Raw genomic sequence first — 6,000 nt, 5'->3', positions numbered from 1 at the left:
GCAAGGCCCCAGCAGCTTGCTTTCCTCTGGCACAAGCCTAGATCAAAGATGGCTGCTAGAAATCAGATTAGAATAAAGAAGAGAGGAGAGGGTGAGAGGGAGCAGGGTGCGAAGGCCACAGATCTCTCAAACCTCCCTCCACTTGCCTCTTTTAAAAGCTTTTTGCATAATCAGGGAGGGGAGTAGGTGACTTTAGCCCCGAAAAGCCTCTTAGCCGCCGATGAAACAATAACATGCAGGGGTTGAAAGAGAGTTAGCGTGAATGGAGATGTCCACTATGGGTTGCAGCTGTAAAATAATATGAATTTGCCATTTGATCCAACTACTACTACTACTAGTGCTACTCATTCACACAAGTACTGTGATGTTTTACAACACATAAGACAATGGAAGTTGTGGTGGTAGTAATGTATGTGTTGGGGTAGTGTGATTTGTGACTTTTGTTTCATAAGACATAATACAAAGAATGGATACAATAATGAGTTAAATGAATAATACAAAAAAATGTTCATAGATTTGATCTATGTCAAACACACCATACTCTTGCTATGGTTTTAAACCTTGTCTGCTGGGAGTGCCATTGTGAACCAACCAATCTATAGGTAGCTTGCTTGCTAGCCCAACAGTTAGCAAGCAAGCTAGCTAGTAGAGCTATTGTGACAGTAGAGTCCCATAAGCTCTACAAATAATCACCACCACCTTTTGAGAGGACGTGCAGACGAATTTCGCTGTCTCACTTTTTGTAGTGAGCGGCTGTTTAGAGAAGAAAGGTTATCAAAGCACATGGATTCTACTTAAGGCAAGGAACAACAACTTCACTTGGCTACTAGAAATAAAGCAATTTTCAACCCAGGTTGGCTGTAGCAAAAAAATGCTTTCACTGTATATTGTCTTTTCATTGACCACTGCAGGGCACCAATTCACCTTGCTTTGACAATTTTTAGGGTTTGCTACTTTACACTTAGACTCAACTCTCCCTCACAAACAGACATACACACGCTCACACATTGTTGTAAAGTGCATGGCTATTGTTATTGACTTGAGTACATTGGGTTCACACTTCCCCATGATGGATTCTGAGGTGGAGGTGGTCCTTTAATTGTGAAGGCAGCTGCCTGAGTGGAGCAGAAAGTGTCAAGGGAGTTCTGCCGTGTCGCCTCCCCTCTTGAGGATGGTCAAGGGCAAGCTGATGCTGGAACTTCACACACACACACACACACACACACACACACACACACACACACACACACACATTCATTCTATGTATATTATTGCTTTTGCACATATCTGTTTTAGCCAGTTTGTGAGTGAGAAAATAGAGATACAACTTTGCTGTTTTGCCTGCTACTTCCTCTATTTTTCTAACATTGTGCTTCCCTTTTAATTGTAAAAATTGTGATGAACCCTCTTGAGTTTAACAATCTCATTTCCATATACAGTAGTTTCTGTTTGCCATGTTTGAACTAATTGCTCAGCACACAATGGTACTACATGAACATACGCAGAAATGAAAACAGGCTAAAGCTCACCAATCTGCACACTGTCCCCGCATTCTCCATGGGGGACAGCCTGTCCTTAGCGAAGCAGACAAATGTTAATTCCCTTCAGTGAGCACAGGTCTGACCTCCAGACTTCTTGAGGAGAGCACATACACACACATACACACGTACACACGCAGTCTTCTCAGAAGGTCACAGAGCAGATGACACCAGCCTGTTCCCTGTTTCACTTCGATTGGCCCATCTTTTCTCCTTCATTACCGCACACAGCTGTGAATAAGAGAGTCTCTGTGTGTGTGTGTGTGTGTGTGTGTGTGTGTGTGTGTGTTTCCCCAGTCTCTGAAATGGCTAAGTGCTGTTAGTGCAGTTTTTATCAGCGAGGCCACTGGCGAGACTCAGGGGAACAGACCAGGGCTATCTCTCTCTGCCGGGCCTGAAAATTGATATTGAACATGGAGGAGGAGTAGGGGAGAAATCGCACTTGCTGGTAGCAATTAGCTAAAAAGGGATTTGCAACTCTGTGATTCATCACACCAGAGATCGAAGTCATTTAAAGACAGTTTTCTTTTTCTTTCCCCTCACTCCTTTCTTGCTCAACTTCTCTCAGGCTGCTCCGTTCGCCTTCACTTATAAGACAGGGTTTGTATCTCCCTACTGAAAACCCAAACAAGGTCTTTGATTTGACTTGCAGTGTGTACATACCTAGCATGGGTGCTAAACTGATGCAAGGCCACTCTTGGTTTGCTTTGTGAGTTGGTAACGCAGTGTGACACACTGTCAACAGCATTGTGAGGGAAACACACCATCGCTGAAGGGAGGGGAAATGGTACAGCTTGAACAAACTTTCTGCCACGGACTCGAGGCTTCTTATTTATGGCATTCAAAGGCTGTTAATCTTTGTTTACACTGTGTGCTTCGCAAATACTTTGACCAAACCGCCAACTTCAGGATATGAGGTTGAAGTAGCACACTCTTGCCACTACACTGGCAAAGTTCACGTTACAGTGGGAAAGAAGAGGCACATTCACCTCACTTTGTTATCTTAACAGCTTCATGTTTGGAGTGATGGAGAAAGTCTATTTTGCCTATTCAAACATGGACTTAATGAAACTCACATACACTGGACTGAGAGAATGTGTGCAATGCAGGCTCGTTCGGACTCTGTGTTTATGCAAGTGGTGGGGATGAGGTCAAAAATGCCTCAGGGTAAGGGCAAAAGCTCATTAGACAGCAGGTATGTGTTTTTGCACTATTTGTGTTACTTGAGAGAGAAAAATGTAACTTAATACCGTGCTCATATTTCAATGTCCACAATTGATAGGTAATATTGAAGAAGTGTTTGTAAGTATATTTACAAGATGATTCTTGTGAACATTTGTTTAATGTAATCAACAAACCAAATGTACAATTATTTATTTTTCTCAAGTGCTGTAGATGCAAAAAGCATGCAGTGCATATGTTAAAATAATAAGTTATTTGTTCACATACTTACCTAAATGTCAAAAGGTAAAATGTAATGGCATGCAAAGCCTTTAAGGTCTCTCCAGCCATAAGCCCGTTCATTGCTATAAACTTATGGACAAGGTCTGTAGTGCCAAATTAAACAGCAGGGTGACATTGTGAGGCTTGCACCTGTACAACTAGAAGTACAACTGGCTTTTCTGCTATAATGGAACTCTGTCTAATAACTGTAATATCCATGATATTGGCATAAATACATGATGTTAAAAAGTGTAACAGTGACCAATGTAAATTGATACAGGCTGTAGAACAGATGTGGTAGTAGAAAGGACCTCGGTGGACAGTGGATGTGGGCAGCGTTAATGTGAAAAGATCCACTTCCATATGTGACTCATGATGTCGGGGTGAAATGAAAAGCGTCCGTATAGTGGCTACTCTCTGAAGTCCAGCGGCAGCACCATATGTTCTGTTGTGTGCACTATTGCCGAGTGTGTGGCGTCCACCTGCCCAAGTGCCGTATACAGCTCTACTTTGTTACTACACTTTACTACACACTCACCATATTTCCCAAAGCATAGGCCTCACAAAACACCAATCTCACTTACTCACTTCCTCACACACATACACATCCAATACACAAAATGACACATTCCTCATAAAGCATATACAGGCAGCAGGGGAGCCTTGGCCCAGCCAACCTCTACAGTTTAAAAACCTGAGCTGCAGCCATTAATAGAGCCGGAGATGACGGATGAGTTCATATGCCATGCAAGCAGCCCTAGACAATGGCTTTTGCCTGATGACAGATTGCCTGACCGTAACCCAGTTTATGTTAAACTCATTCTCGCTGTTCAATTTCACAAGTGTAATTTTGTTGGGCTGTGCTGCATTGTCCTCGACTGTGGGTGAAGTGCTGGGGTGTGCTCTCGAACTCGCAAACCCTACCTCCAGTAATGATTCCCCTGCTCTTTTCTATTGTATTGTTTTCTGCATAATCAGGTTGGTAGTCAAGGGTTTGGGTGACACAGCCATCTGTCAAGTTCATTTGCTCTGCGAAATGCAAAGGAATAATGGCCGATCCTACGGGAGCCTATCTGTTATCGAATAGGAGAGGTGCCCCCTGTTTATGGCGCTGCTCCACTGTACACCAGAATGGGATTGTGTTAGCACGCACACATAAGTGCAAGTGCACGCAGATGTATGTGAATTCACACATGCTTTTTTTTTTTTTCTACACAGGCCTGTGCAGACACACAGGATGGATACAGCCTGGCACATACTGACACGTACTGCTGTGTATGCTTGGCTTGATCAGCTCATCTTACTCTACTACAGTTGTATAGGCATCCTGTGTTATGAAATCTATAATTCAGTTAACGCTGTGAGCTGTTGTCCATCTGGAGCTCTGCGCCAGCTGTTTGTCTGAGGACTTGTGCTCTCAATGTGTACTGTATGTGTGTGTTGGGAAAATGGAATGTGTTTGTTAACATTCAATGCAGAGACACATGCAATAGTCGTGTGTGTGTGTGCTCTTATTTCACATTACTTAGATACTACAGTGTGTCGTCACTTTTAACCTGTTACCTTGTCACCCGTGGTAGCCCTACGTCTATAACTATGCATCAGTGCCACACACACTGTTCTCATTGTAAACCCTAATTTAAAATAAATGTGGTGAAACTTTAATGATCCTTGTCGACAGAATTAGGCTGTTTTACAGGGAATGCAGGATGCAGTAAAAGCAATCCAACATTTCAACATACACAACCAAAACATAGATATCAGGCAACCAGTGTGTACAGCATGAAAGCACCACTATACATCTCTAGTGCATTATTGTTCCTCCTCTTTGTGGAGTGGAGCAACATTATAGCAAATAACAGCAGTTAAATTACTCCTCCATGGTTATTGTGAATCCTTATTTTTGAATTGAGATGAAGCTGCAGCAGATTCGTATTCTGAATAGAACTACTAATTTGAGCCAGCATTGTAATTTGACCTTGATTAATGACACTTTAAAATCCTTATATGATCATTTTGATTCCCATAAACACTATAGGTAAATTAAATTTCTTTAAATAGCTTAAATGCACCTAAATAGCAAGCTTAGACTTATCTAACAAATTGTATATGTATGCATTCTGACACTCTGTGGAGAGGAATTTAAAGTATTAACGGCATAATTACATGTTGGAATAAGAACACTTCCATCATTCCACAGCTTGATTCAGAAGTTGAAGCTATGCCAGACACATGTCACAAAAACTGTAAAACATCCAGTTCACACAGAGCCTGTGTGAGCACGAAGAGAAGCAGTGAAAAAGTGAACAGCACTCTCACATAAACAAATGTCTGAGCAACAAAGTAAAACTGTCAGAGACAAAAAATACTAAAAAACAAAGGTCTCAGGTGTGAAACAAAGAGAACGGTAACAAACTAAAATGTATCTCACATTGCAAGGCAGACAGAAAGATTAAAGCAAAGTCTGTACATTTCAGTTCACACCAATGTCAATTTCAACTGAGCAAGCAACCCCAGAGGGGCGAAATCTGAAAGAAGCATAAAAACTGCGGAGTGTGAACTCTGATCGGGGGTAGCTTCTCCTCAGCACCTCAGACGGTTACAGTAGATGTTTGAGTGAGTGATCAGGTGGAATGAAGTTATATTTCAGCTATGAGGAGGTTGTTAAAACCACATGACAATCTGCTTTTATACAGCGGTTGTGAAGCTGTTCAATACCGTACAGTGATTTGTTGTATTGAACACACCTTTGAAATTGTATATCATGTGTATGTGAATGTGTCTATCTCTGTGCCACACAAAATACTAATTAATTTCTTCAATATATTCCCACGGCAATGTTTAATTATAAAAAAAAAAAAAATCCACTTTTTTCACATAGCTGTGTTTTTTTATGTTTTAAAAATTGTGTTTTTGATGTTTGGAAGCCTGTCTTTCATGTTATTTCCACGGGCCACAAATAGGTGTAAGGCGAATTAAAGGACAACATTAAAATAAATTCACTTAACAGAATTTCAAA

The sequence above is a fragment of the Anarrhichthys ocellatus genome, unplaced genomic scaffold, assembly GCF_004355925.1.
Source record: "Anarrhichthys ocellatus isolate YVR2014 unplaced genomic scaffold, GSC_Weel_1.0 scaffold89, whole genome shotgun sequence".
NCBI lineage: Eukaryota > Metazoa > Chordata > Actinopteri > Perciformes > Anarhichadidae > Anarrhichthys > Anarrhichthys ocellatus.
The sequence above is the reverse complement of the archived record's forward strand: the minus strand, read 5'-3'. Positions refer to the sequence as shown.